Raw genomic sequence first — 15,042 nt, 5'->3', positions numbered from 1 at the left:
CTCATGCATGCACACACACTCCTTATTGTAAGTCATGGAGAAGCACGTTGTGCATCTCCTAAGCCCAAGCTTCTAAATCTTAACATAAGAAGGGGGGAGGCCATGAAGAAATTTGGTTCTACTCACATAGCTGTATGCCAGTATATCTTAAAAGCTGCTTTTCCTTCTTTTTTTTTTTTGGCCGTGCCATGTGGCATGTGGGATCCTAGTTTCCCCGACCAGGGATCAAACCTGCGCCTCCTGCACTGGAATCACTGGACCGCCAGGGAAGTCCCTGTTCTTCCTTCTTTTTGGATTTCTTATTTTCTTATTCCCTTTACTTAGTTTACAGCAGACCCCATAAGTTAGCTCATTCAACATCCATTCTAACCTTTTCTGGTCTGCCAGAAAATTTCTGTACAGATTTTTTGCAGTTATAGTGCTTGTATGTGACCTAGTTTCTGCTAGTTTGTTGCACTACTGCAAAACTTGGAGGCAAAGTGAAGGATATCAATGTGTAGAGAGTTTAGATCATTTGGCAAGACAGTAGTGGAAATGTCTGGTTGCTCTGGGACAGCAATGGCACAGGTATCCAGAACTATACATCATGGATTTCAGGAAGCAATAGTTAGTCAGTGATGTTTCTGCTATGAATCCCATGGTAGTATTGAATATTTTTCTCTACATGGAGCATGTCTTTGTAGCAGCCAAGCCTGATTCCCAGACATTCCATGATATTCTGTAAACTGTTACCTTCTAATAAACACCTTCTGCTTAAACCAGCTAAAGTGGGTTCTATTGTCTGCAATTAACAACCCTGATATACCCGGTTAATTCCTATGATCTTTTAAGAATCAACTGAGGCATCATTTCTCCCAGGAAGCCTTTCCTAATATGCATTCTCAATTCAGGTTGGATGTCATTCCTCTTTTGTCCCATGGAATACACCAACCACGCTTACCTCTATTATGGCACTTATCACACAGACCATAATTCAGTTCTGCATTCCAAACAAGACTGAGCAAGGAAGAATCGAGTTTTCCTTTGTATTCATAGAATCTAATGAAGTTATTTAAATTAGTGTAAATATTATTATTGAAAACGAACATACTTATAGTACAGTGCCCCAATATAAGTATACAGTTCAATGAATTTTAACATAATAAACATACCCTCACTGAAGGTAATCACTATCCTGACAACTAAAACCACATAGTAGGTTTGTCTACTTTGAATTTTATATAAACTCAGTGTCGTTTTTTTTGTGTGTATCTAGTTTAATTCACTCAACAATATGCTTTAAGATTCATCCATGTGTATGGTTTTATCTTATTTAGTATATTGTATCATTGTATGAATATTTCACAATTTATCCAATCTATTGTTGATGGACAATAGTGTTATTTCCACTTACAGGACTATTATAAATAATGCTATAAACCATAAGCAAAACAAAAAGACAACCTACAGAATGGGAGAAAATATTTGTAAACAATGTGACCCACAAGGGATTAATCTCCAAAGTATACAAACAGCTCATGCAGCTCAATATCAAAGAGACAAACAACCCGATCAAAAAATGGGTAGAAGATCTAAATAAACATTTCTCCAAAGAAGACATACAGTTGGCCAAAAAGCACATGAAAAGATGCTCAGCATTGCTAATTATTAGAGAAATGCAAATCAAAGCTACAGTGAGCTATCACCTCACACCAGTCAGAATGGCCATCATGAAAAAGTCTACAATCAGTAAATACTGGAGAGGGTGTGGAGAAAAGGGAACCCTCCTACACTGTTGGTGGGAATGTAAATTGGTACAGCCACTATGGAGAACAATATGGAGGTTCCTTAAAAAACTAAAAATAGAACTACCATACGACCCAGCAATCCCACTCCTGGGCATAGATCCAGAGAAAACCATACTTCAAAAAGACACATGCACCCCAATGTTCACTGCAGCACTATTTGCAATAGCCAAGACATGGAAGTAACCTAAATGTTCATCAACAGATGAATGGATAAAGAAGATGTGGTACATATATACAATGGAATATTATCAGCCATAAAAAAGAGTGAATTAATGCCATTTGCAGCAACATGGATGGACCTAGAGATTATCATACTAAGTGAAGTAAGTCAGACAGAGAAAGACAAATGTCATATGATTTCACTTATATGCGAAATCTAAAAAACGAACTTATTTACAAAACAGAAACAGACTCACAGACTTAGAACTAACAAACTTATGGTTACCAAAGGGGAAAGGATAAATTAGGAGTTTGGGATAAACATATACACACTACTATATAAAAAATAGATAATCAACAAAGACCTACTCTGTAGCACAGGGATTTCTACTCAATACTCTGTAATAACCTATATGGGAAAAGAATCTGAAAAAGGAGTAAATATATGTATATGTATAACTAAATCACTTTGCTGTGCACCCAAAGCTAACACAACATTGTAAATCAACTATACTCCAATATAAAATAAAAATGAAAAAAAATAATGCTACTCTGAACATTCTTTTTTTTTTTTAATTAATTAATTTATTTATTTATCTTTGGCTGTGTTGGGTCTTCGCTGCTGTGCTCGGGCTTTCTCTAGTTGCGGCGAGCAGGGGCTACTCTTCATTGCGGTGCGCGGGCTTCTCACTGTGGTGGCTTCTCTTGTTGCGGAGCATGGGCTCTAGGTACGTGGGCTTCAGTAGTTGCAGCATGCGGGCTCAGTAGTTGTAGCTCTCAGGCTCTAGAGCGCAGGCTCAGTAGTTGTGGCACACGGGCTTAGTTGCTCCTCGGCATGTGAGATCTTCCTGGCCCAGGGATCGAACCCGTGTCCCCTGTATTGGCAGGCGGATTCTTAACCACTGCGCCACCAGGGAAGCCCTGAACATTCTTATAAATATCTTTTGTGAAAATAAGCATTTCTGTTGGGAATTTACCTAAATTGAAATTGATGGATTGTAGGGTATGTATATGTTCAGTTTCAGTGAAAACCGCAGTTTCTGATATAAATTTCCACTAACAGTAGATGAGAGTTTCAGTTGTTCCACAACCTCGAGAACATTCAGAATTTTCTGTCCTTTTCATTTTTGCCATTGCAGTTGATATAGTTGTATTGCATTGTGGTTTTAATCTGCATTTACCTAATGAATAATAAAGATGAGCACATTCATATATATCTTTTGGACACTTGCATATCCTGTTTTGTGAAGTGCCTTTTGAAAGTCTTTCACCATATTTCTATTTGGTTGTCTGCCTTTTTCTTACTGATCAGTAGTAGTTCTTTTTTTTTTTTTTTTTTTTTTTTTTTTTTTTTTTAGTAGTAGTTCTTTATGTAGCCTAGATATTACTCCTTTGTTGGAGATATGTATTGTAAATATCTTCTTCTACTTTCCTTTCATTCCTTAATTGGTATCTTTTGATGAACAGAGCATCTAATTTTTGGTATTACCAATTTGTCAAATTTTCCTTCAGAGTCAGCACTTTCATGTTCTTTTAAGGAATCTGCCTACTCAAAAGTATTAAAGATAGTATACTGTGTTTTCTTCTTTTTAACTTTATTTTTTTTTAATTTTTAGATATACAATTCATAGAGAATTGATTTTTTTAAATATAAAGTAAGGTAGGAGACCATGATTATTTTTTCCCATATAGATAACCAATTGACTCGGAATTGGAAATACCATCCTCACCCCCACTAAACTGTGTCATAAATCAGGTGACCACATATGAGTCAATTTAGCCCATTTTTAGGTCTCCAGTATGTTTCGCTGGTTTATTGATCTATACATGTGTGAAGACCACACTGTCTAAATCACTATTGCGATATAGTAAGTTTTCATATCAGGTAGTGCAATTTTTTTAGCTTTCTTTTCCTTAAGATCACCTGAGCTATACTTGACCTTCTGCATTTCCATATAAGTTCTGGAATCTGCTTAAAAAAAGTCTAGTGTTTTTAATGGATTTTCATTAAAATTGTAGATACCGATAACTTCAGATAGATAGTAATAGCTTTTCAATATGTCTTCTAAATACTGAACATAATATATCCCTCCATGTTCTTTTTTTTCTAATTTTTTAATTATATTTTTTGAATTTTATTTATTTTTTCATTCAGCAGGTTCTTATTAGTTATCCATTTTATACATATTAGTGTATATATGTCAATCCCAATCTCCCAGTTAATCCCACCACCACCCCGCCGCCATTTTCCCCCCTTGGTGTCCATACGCTTGTTCTCTACATCTGTGTCTCAATTTCTGCCCTGCAAACTGGTTCATCTGTACCATTTTTCTAGGTTCCACATATATGCGTTAATACACGATATTTGTTTTTCTCTTTCTGACTTACTTCACTCTGTATGACAGTCTCTAGATCCATCCACATCTCTGCAAACGACCCAATTTCATTCCTTTTTATGGCTGAGTAATATTCCATTGTATATATGTACCACATCTTCTTTATCCATTCGTCTGTCACTGGACATTTAGGTTGCTTCCATGACCTGGCTATTGTAAATAGTGGCTGTATCAATTTACATTCCCACCAACAGTGCAAGAGGGTTCCCTTTTCTCACACCCTCTCCAGCATTTGTTGTTTGTAGATTTTCTGATGATGCCCATTCTAACTGGTGTGAGGTGATACCTCATGGTAGTTTTGATTTACATTTCTCTAATAATTAGTGATGTTGAGTAGCTTTTCATGTTCTTCTTGGCCATCTGTATGTCTTCTTTGGAGAAAAGTCTATTTACATCTTCTGCCCATTTTTAGATTGGGTTGTTTGTTTTTTTAATATTGAGCAGCATGAGCTGTTTATATATTTTGGAGATTAATCCTTTGTCCGTTGATTCGTTTACAAATATTTTCTCCCATTCTGAGGATTGTCTTTTCGTCTTGTTTGTAGTTTCCTCTGCTTTGCAAAAGCTTTTAAGTTTCATTAGGTCCCATTTGTTTATTTTTGTTTTTATTTCCATTACTCTAGGAAGTGGATCAAAAAAGATCTTGCTGTGATTTATGTCAAAGAGTGTTTTTCCTATGTTTTCCTCTAAGAGTATTATAGTGTCCGGTCTTACATTTAGGTCTCTAATTCATTTGGAGTTTATTTTTGTGTATGGTGTTAGGGAGTGTTCTAATTTCATTCTTTTACATGTAGCTGTCCAGTTTTCCCAGCACCACTTATTGAAGAGACTGTCTTTTCTCCATTGTATATCCTTGCCTCCTTTGTCATAGATTAGTTGACCATAGGTGTGTGGGTTTATCTCTGGGATTTCTATCCTGTTTCATTGATCTATATTTCTGATGGTCTCCTTTGCTCTGCAGAAGCTTTTTAGTGTAATATAATCCCACTTGTCTGTTTTTGCTTTTGTTGCCTATGCTTTTGATGTCACATCCAAGAATTCATTTCCAAGGCCAATGTCAAGAGGTTTTTCCCCTATGTTTTCTTCTAGGAGTTTTGTGGTTTCAGGTTTACAATTAAGTCTTTAATCCATTTTGAGTTAACTTTTGTGTGTAGTGTAAGATGAGACTCCAATTTCATTCTTTTGCCTCCAGTTTTCCCAAGACCATTTATTAAAGAGACTACCCTTTCCTCATTGTGTATCCTTGTCAAAGATCAGTTGACATATATGCATGGGTTTATTTCTAGGTCTCTATTCTGTTCCATTGGTCTATGTGTCTGTTTATATGCCAATGCCATACAATTTGCATTACTTTGTAATGTATTTTGTATTACAGCTTTGTATGGTAGCTTTGTAATGTTTTGAAATCAGAAAGTGTGATGGCTCCAGCTTTGTTCTTCTTGCTCAAAATTGCTTGGGTATTCAGAGTCTTTTGTTGTTCCACGTGAGTTTTAAGATTTTTTTCTCTTTCTGTAAAAAATGTCATTGAGATTTTGACAGGGATTATGTTAAATCTGCAGATCACTTATGCTAGTATGGATTACTATGAGTAGTAATTATAACAATATTAATTCTTTCAATCCATGAGTAGAGAGTATTTCCACTTATTTCTGTGTTTTAATTTCTTTCATCAGTGTTTTATAGTTTTCAGTGTACAAGTCTTTTACCTCCTTAGTTAAGTTTATTCCTGAGTGTTTTATTCTATTTTATTCTCCTATTGTTAATGGGTTTGTTTCCTTAATTTCTGTTTCAGATAGTTTATTGTTAGCTTATAGAAATGCAACTGATTTTTGTATGTTAATTTTGTATAGTGCAACTTTGATGAATTCATTGAAATTCATTCATTCATAGAATTCATTCTAACAGGTTTTTTTTGTAGAGTCTTTAAGGTTTTCTACATATTAGATAACATTATCTGCAAATAGACATAATTTTGCTTTTTTCTTTCCAGTTTGGATGCTTTTTATTTCTTTTTCTTGCTCTTTTTATTTCTTTTTAATTGCTCTTTTAATTTCTTTTTAATTTCAGTACCGTGATGAATAGAAACAGCAAGAATGGGCATCCTTGCCTTGTTCCAGATCTTAGAGGAAGAGATTTCAGTTTTTCACCATTGATTCTGATGTTACCTATGGATTTTTCATATACAGCATTTATTGTGTTGAGGTAAGTTCCCTCTATACATAATTTTTTGAGAGCTTTTATCATGAAACAGTGTTGAATTTTATCACATGCTTTTTCTGCATCTATTTACATGATCGTGTGACTTCTATCATTCATTCTGTTAATGAGGTGTATCACATTGATTGGTTTATGTATATCGAACCATTCTTGCACACAGGGATAAATTTCACTTGGTCATGATGTATGATTTTTTTTAATGTGCCATTGAATTTGGTTTATTAATATTTTGTCAAGGATTTTTACATACATGTTCATCAGGGTTACTGTGCAGACTCCCAGATGGTCTGCCTTAAATCCCAGCTGCTGCATTCTGTCTTATCTTTTGGCTAAGCTGTGCCATGCAGTCTCTCAGCCTGCCTGCAGGGGGCACACTCTCACATCACTCCCAAGGAAACCATCTCCACTGTGGCCTAGGTAACACAATGAGAAAAGAGAGGTTAAAAAGGCTCTTTCTTCCTAGAGGGTGTTCCTTTTTCAAAAACTCTCTTCCTCTTTGCCTCCTTCTACATGGCACTTTCTCTTTTTTGTTCTCTTGAAGACTGCTCCATTCCACACAACTGTCCTCCTCCACCAAGATGGCTCATCCGCTTTTGAAAGCCAAACAGAACTAGAATGCAGCCTAGAGGAAGAAGACAATGAAGCAGTAAAGGCTTTTGAGAGTCATAGGTAGTAAGGGAGATCAGGGATTTGGGCCCAATTTCTTCCCAGTGAAAAAAATGAAAAAAAAAAAAAAATGTGTGTCCAAGAAGTATTCCTCTGCATGTGGGATATGACTCCAGTGACTAATAGAAGTTTTTAATTAGTTGGCATAAAAATTTTATTTCTCCTCTCCTTCATTCTTTCTCAGAGAAACACTTAATTCTCCTACATACATGACTTGCTTGTAGCCGTGACTGTGTATGTCCAATACCACACTATCAGTCACTTTCCCACCTGTGTAGGGACGGGGCATTGCAGCATGTTCACAACATCCTGATACTTGAGAAGAGATGGGCACATGGATGAATAGCATTATTTTATCAATATTACCTTAGACAATTATATTCTCCAAATTGAAGTTGAAACTTTGAAATCTGAAGACAATTCTCATTTGAGTTATGAGCAATGTCATGTTTTTCTTACTGTCAAATTTCTTTATACAGTGGTTTACTTCAGTGACAATAGCAACATCAATTCAACCAAAGTAAACAGATTTGTTTGAACCTAGATGGTTAAATGTTTCCTAACCTATTACTTTATGTGTTAGAGTTGGACACCCACAAAGAATAGGGGATATCTCAAGTTTTTGCACAAAATTGGAATTTCAAAGCTTAAAATCTTGGAAAGAAATGCCTTCATTTCAAAAACTTTGAACCACACAAAAATAGTAAATGCCATTCAGAAATGCTTCCAGTGCATCACTGCAGAATAATAGCTTGCTAATGAGAACAGTCCTACACTGGGAAAACCGAGAGGATGTCTGAGAGAAGCAGTAAGCTGTGTGACAGACAGGCCTGGGAGACAAACACCACAGGCAGGACCTGGGGACCTGAAACAATTGAGCCACCACCCACAGTCATAGCACTCAAGGGCAAGCTCAGCTGAGGGCTTTGACATGTGTTATATACAGAACTTGCCAAGTGAGGTTCAATAAACACTTGCAGATAATATATATTCTCTTATTAAACGAGAAGTTCTCTTTCTTCCCCTGGATGTCAAGTTTAGATGCTGTGTGTTTGGATTTTTTAATATTCAGGCTCAGGTTTGGAAATTTGCCCCGTGCTTTGGGACAAAGACATTTTGAAGAGGAAAAAGCCTGAAACTTAGAAGACACCTGGATCGAATGTTTGAGACACACTAGTTATTATTATTTAAAGACTCCACCTCACACCCAATTTTTGTAGAAAAAAAATAATGTTAGCACTAGCCCAATATTTACTGCATGGTAAGTGGCTAGTATATCTGTAGTGACTGAATGAGTTTGTGAAAGAAAAAGAGAGAAATCAAGAAAAAGGGGGATGGAAAGATAGAGAAGGGAGAGGAAAAAAGAAACGAATAAGGAGAAGGAGGGAGAGGGGGAGAAGAAGAAGGAAGAGGAGGAAGACAGGCTCTAAGGTTTCCAGCCAGCCATGCTGTCATCACTTGCAGGCCTTGAGCTGACTAATATCTTCCTGGCATCAAAGCCTTTCTACCTGGAAATAATACAAATATATTTATTTACCCGCTTGATTGTCTAATATAATATGAACTTTTTGCAAAGAGTGCAGCTGACCTCTGTAAGACCTGAAAGTAAGGGCTATAGTTTCTGCTTCCAGGGAGATGATCCATTATGAATACAAGGAGCCAGGGAATTTTTTATTTTATTTATTTATTTTTTTTTTTTTAATTTTTAAATTTAATTTAATTTATTTTTTTATACAGGTTCTTAGGAGTCATCAATTATATACACATCAGTTTATACATGTCAATCCCAATCTCCCAATTCATCACACCACCCCCAACCCCTGCCGCTTTCCCCGCTTGGTGTCCATACGTTTGTTCTCTACATCTGTGTCTCAATTTCTGCCCTGCAAACCAGTTCATCTGTACCATTTCTCTAGGTTCCACAGAAATGCGTTAATATACGATATTTGTTTTTCTCTTTCTGACTTCCTTCACTCTGTATGACAGTCTCTAGATCCATTTACGTCTCAACAAATGACCCAATTTCGTTCCTTTTTATGGCTGAGTAATATTCCATTGTATATATGTACCACCTCTTCTTTATCCATTCGTCTGTCGATGGGCATTTAGGTTGCTTCCATGACCTGGCTATTGTAAATAGTGCTGCAATGAACATTGGGGTGCATGTGTCTTTTTTTTTTTTTTAAACATCTTTATTGAAGTATAATTGCCTTACAATGGTGTGTTAGCTTCTGATGTCTTTTTGAATTATGGTTTTCTCTGGTATATGCCCAGTAGTGGGATTGCTGGGTCATATGGTAATTCTATTTTTAGTTTTTTAAGGAACCTCCATACTGTTCTCCATAGTGGCTGTATCAATTTACATTCCCACCAACAGTGCAAGAGGGTTCCCTTTTCTCCACACCCTCTCCAGCATTTGTTGTTTGTAGATTTTCTGATGATGCCCATTCTAACTGGTGTGAGGTGATACCTCATGGTAGTTTTGATTTACATTTCTCTAATAATTAGGGATGTTGAGCAGCTTTTCATGTGCTTCATGACCATCTGTATGTCTTCTTTGGAGAAATGTCTATTTAGGTCTTCTGCCCATTTTTGGATTGAGTTGTTTGTTTTTTTAATATCGAGCTGCATGAGCTGTTTATATATTTTGGAGATTAATCCTTTGTCTGATGATTCATTTGCAAATATTTTCTCCCATTTGAGGGTTGTCTTTTCATCTTGTTTGTAGTTTCCTTTGCTGTGCAAAAGCTTTGAAGTTTCATTAGGTCCCATTTGTTTATTTTTGTTTTTATTTCCATTACTATAGGAGATTGATCAAAAAAGATCTTGCTGTGATTTATGTCACAGAGTGTTCTTCCTATGTTTTCCTCTAAGAGTTTTATAGTGTCCAGTCTTACATTTAGGTCTCTAATCCATTTGGAGTTTATTTTTGTGTATGGTGTTTGGGAGTGTTCTAATTTCATTCTTTTACATGTAGCTGTCCAGTTTTCCCAGCACCACTTATTGAAGAGACTGTCTTTTCTCCATTGTATATCCTTGCTTCCTTTGTCATAGATTAGTTGACCATAGGTGTGTGGGTTTATCTCTGGGCTTTCTTTCTTGTTCCATTGATCTATGTTTCTGTTTTTTGTGCCAGTACCATATTGTCTTGATTACTGTAGCTTTATAGTATAGTCTGAAGTCAGGGAGTCTGATTCCTCCAGCTCCGTTTTTTTCCCTCAAGACTGCTTTGGCTATTCGGGGTCTTTTGTGTCTCCATACAAATTTTAAGATTTTTTGTTGTAGTTCTGTAAAATATGCCATTGGTAATTTGATAGGGATTGCATTGAATCTGTAGATTGCTTTGGGTAGTAGAGTCATTTTCACAATATTGATTCTTCCAATCCAAGAACATGGTATATCTCTCCATCTGTTGGTATCATCTTTAATTTCTTTCTTCAGTGTCTTATAGTTTTCTGCACACAGGTCTTTTGTCTCCCTAGGTAGGTTTATTCCTAGGTATTTTATTCTTTTGGTTGCAATGGTAAATGGGAGAGTTTCCTTAATTTCTCTTTCAGATTTTTCATCATTAGTGTATAGGAATGCCAGAGATTTCTGTGCATTAATTTTGTATCCTGCTACTTTACCAAATTCATTGATTAGCTCTAGTAGTTTTCTGGTAGCATCTTTAGGATTCTCTATGTATAGTATCATGTCATCTGCAAACAGTGACAGTTTTACTTCTTCTTTTCCAATTTGTATTCCTTTTATTTCTTTTCTTCTCTGATTGCTGTGGCTAGAACTTCCAAAACTAAGTTGAATAATAGTGGTGAGAGTGGACATCCTTGTCTTGTTCCTGTTCTTAGAGGAAATGCTTTCAGTTTTTCACCATTGAGAATGATGTTTGCTGTGGGTTTGTCGTATATGGCCTTTATTATGTTGAGGTAGGTTCCCTCTATGCCCACTTTCTGGAGAGTTTTTATCATAAATGGGTGTTGAATTTTGTCAAAAGCTTTTTCTACATCTATTGAGATGATCATATGGTTTTTATTCTTCAATTTGTTAATATGGTGTATCACATTGATTGATTTGCATATATTGAAAAATCCTTGCATCCCTGGGATAAATCCCACTTGATCATGGTGTATGATCCTTGCTTGAGCAATTTTAAGTAAAGTTATAGATCTGCAGCCTCGCGAATGAAAAAATTCAGTTTTAGCAAACAACAGCATTCTGGGTTTGAGCTATTATTTTTGCAATCACTTGAGGAGTTAAACCTTGTTCCTGACTGGATAATTTCTGGTGACCCATAAGGAAGTGAAAGCTGAGGTCAGATCCCCATGAAGGTGAAACTCAGAGCCTTTGTGTTTGTACAGAGTAAGAGCCACACTGCCCTGCAAGCCACCCCAGCACACTATTTCACCACCTACTTTCTCCAAAATAAGGAACAATCTGTTAGTTCTTTCCATTCCCAGGGGGAGCTTTTTTCAGATATCTAGGTCTGTTAGTATTAAAATGTGCTGTGAATTCTGACGCTCGCATATGTCCCTCACCTCCTTACTGGAAATCTTGCTCCAAAGAAATACCTAGTTGCCCAAGGATTGTGTGTTCTCAGAAAATGTTAAACCTGTGGGAGTGTGTTCCTGGAAATCCCCTATGCTCAAGGCTGTAATGGTCTTCTTGCCACCTTCATCACAGGACCTGGCCTCCTTAATCCACCCCAGTCCCAAAGACAGAAACAACCTGTCGGGTAACCAGTAAGGAAGGAGGGCTTCCGAGAGACAAAACTCGGTAGTCAGCCATGCTAGTAACTTCCTCGCCTCTAAGCTTGCATATAGCCCAATGAAGAATTGAAATATAACAAAGTAAGGATAGGATATCACTAAAGAGGCTGCTTTTCACATTTTCATTTCACATGATTCACGCTGAGTGTGTTTCATCAAGAGTATCACAAGTAGGCTTTCTTCTTTTCAGCACCACTCTGACCATTTTTGGTGCTTAACTGTCTACTTGTTCATCTCCATTTTTTTTCCTTCATAATAACTACAATGGTTTTGTTTCCTTTTCTTTTCTCGGTGTTTCTGTGTTTTATTTTATTACAGAAAGGCAACAAAACTGAAGAAACTAAAGAAAAATTAGATGAACAGAATTTTTCCACTCTCTTGAATATTTTAGTATATTTTCTGCTAGTATCCTTCTATTCATCTATGTTAGTGAGATAGATATAATTACATTGTACCTCAATTTTCAACCCATATTTTTCACTAGTGATATATTGAAGGACTTAGCCTTGAAGCTTCTGTACTTTTAAATGACTACGTAACATCCCATCAGGTGGTCATCTTCAAATGCTATTTAACCAAATATTCAGCAATGGGACATTTCTAACTTACTGTTGTTATAAATAACTCTATGATAAACATTTTTGTGAATTAAGCATTTTACATATTTTGGATTATTTCCAGAAGCTGGCATCCAAGAAAAGAGTGGTCGTATGACATGAAAATATTTATGGATCTAGATTTACAGTGCCAAATTGTTTTACAATTTGGATACAAAATATTCATTAAAGTAAAAAGTTTCTTCCTGCTTTCTAATTTAAGCTGTTACTGTCAAGCAGGTTTTTAAAAATACTTTATCCAAATGACTCCAATCAGCCAGCAATCTTTATTCGTTGTTCTTGTGGGAGGAATTCTGAAATGAGCAAAACAAGGAACTATGGGTAAAATGCTGTCCTCAAGTAACTCATTGCCCCTTGAAACCATACCCTCAGCCCTCAGCAAACTAAGCCAACAACGAAAGAAAAGTATTCCAGAAGTTCTACAGGTATTCTCCTGTTCAAATCCTGTCTTTGCTTCACATCTAAATAGAGCTCTGGAAAAATCATTGACCTCTGTCTTGGAGCTCAGTTTAATCTGCCAACAAGTCAAGATGCCACTGCCAACAGAACATCTAGGGAGGACTGGGAACGGGAAATGACTTTAGAGAATGTTGAGTCTCTTTATTAAGGGAAAGATGGCTTTTCATTTGAGAACTCACCAACATCTATGGTTGGAAGGCACCATACCTCCAAGGCAAATGTGAAATATCTTGAGCAGTAAGGCTTTCCACAAGTCAAAGCTACTGAGAAATTAGCCAGGCAAATCTGCTGAGGCTCCCCCTTCTCTCATCTTCAGTCCCAGGTGCCTCTGGGTCTGTGCTTTCTCATCAACAGTGGACATGTCGATTCTAGCACAATTTGTCAATAACAGAGCTGCCATGTTCTCAGTTCTTCCTCATTTTGGAAATGTCACATATGTTACTTATAATCCTCACAAGAAGTCTAGGAGCTGGGTATTTTTATCCTTAATGAAAAAATTGAGGCTCTGGAAAGCTCAGCAACTTTCCCAGGTTCACTCAGCTAACTAGTGGCAGCACTGAAGCCCAAATGCTGAGTGCCAGTTCACAGAGTTGCAGCAGTACAGAAGTCTTCCTCCTGTGGAAAAAAAGTGGACTTTCCATCCTGCTGCAGCCCTGCTTTCCTCTGAGGTGGGGATTCTCCTAGATAGTTGGTCCTTGTTTCTCCACTGCACTTGTTTACACATCTATGACCAGTTACCAGGGTATTTAAAGGCAGTTAATTTGAATACTAGCAGGAGACTTGGAGAAGTAATTAAATAGGCCCACTTGATATCTCTAAAGTCAATAAATGTTTGAGAAGTGGTTCATCAGGTTGCAAGATAATAGAAAAACAAAACCACATTAAAGTTTAATTACCAAAATTTGATTTGTCCTGAAGATAAGAGTCCTGAGCCCCTTTCTTAATTCCTTTTCACTTCTTGAACTGTAAGTCCATAATTCCCCCTTTTTGAGATTGGAAATCACACTCAGAGATGGTTAAAGTGGGCCTGACCAGCTGCTCAACCCCAGATGAATCTAGCCCAGGGAGAGCCATGTCTAGCCATCGATGGACACGAGGGGCTGCTCTATGTCAGTGCCTGCTGCCCGGTGCCCAGGGATCCCTGATGAGCAGCTGGGACACAGTCTTCTCCTAAGAATGTCAGGCTGGAGTCATACCACACCTCTCCTCTGACTGCTTTTTGCCTAATTCCTGGTTTTGCTTTCCAGCCCCCTCTTGGTCTTGAGTTTCTCTGAACTCAAAAAAACATCTTCACATTCTGCTGCTTCTGTCTTTCACTCCATGCCCTCTTTCACTCCATGCCCTCGCATTAATTTAGATGTGTCCCTCCCAGGACCAGCCAGCCCCTCAAATATTGATTCCAGCCTGGCTCTAAAGTTCTTTAGGGACTCCTTCCTCTGTTATTCATTTTGGCCCCTATTTCCAAGGGCTGCTCCTGCTTCCCTTCATCGTTGCATTATTTCTAATGGAATCTCTGGAAGAATTCAAGCTTTGCCTTATGCTCTTATTCCCTCACCTCTTTCCTTCAAAGTTTATCCCCTATCCCATCCCACAGGGGCTAAAGTAAGTTCTTTCAGAAATCCCAGCGTAGGAGGAGGTGCCACTTATTTCCTCAGTTTCCCATCTAATTCTCAGCTCTCCCCACTCCTTTGTTTTTGATTTGCTTCCCAGCTGCCTCTGAACTGCATATTCTAACCACAGTCAAGGTGAATTCTAAGATTAGATAATTTAGTCCCTTCTTACAAAAATGACTCATGACTCTCAGATACGTGTGGCAAAGGGTACGTTTCAATATTTTCAAAGAGAGGAACTATGTTGCTAGGAGCATTTTGGTCCTCTGTACAGGAAAAGAGGACCATTTTGTCCATTATTAAACACAGGGTGAGATCCATGTTATAAGTTAAAATGGGTAGAAGAAGCAACTAACCATTAATGCCAG

General features: G+C 37.2%; 1 protein-coding gene across 2 annotated transcripts in view; it reads right to left on the bottom strand.

Moving 5' to 3' along the window:
* Positions 1 to 15,042, bottom strand: part of GPR141 (G protein-coupled receptor 141) — a 188,099-nt gene that overhangs the window by 8,127 nt on the left and 164,930 nt on the right. The window lies entirely within an intron of this gene.

Source organism: Balaenoptera physalus (genome assembly GCF_965194825.1).
Source record: "Balaenoptera physalus genome assembly, chromosome: 8".
Classification (NCBI taxonomy): Eukaryota; Metazoa; Chordata; class Mammalia; order Artiodactyla; family Balaenopteridae; genus Balaenoptera; species Balaenoptera physalus.
The sequence above is the reverse complement of the archived record's forward strand: the minus strand, read 5'-3'. Positions and strand labels throughout refer to the sequence as shown.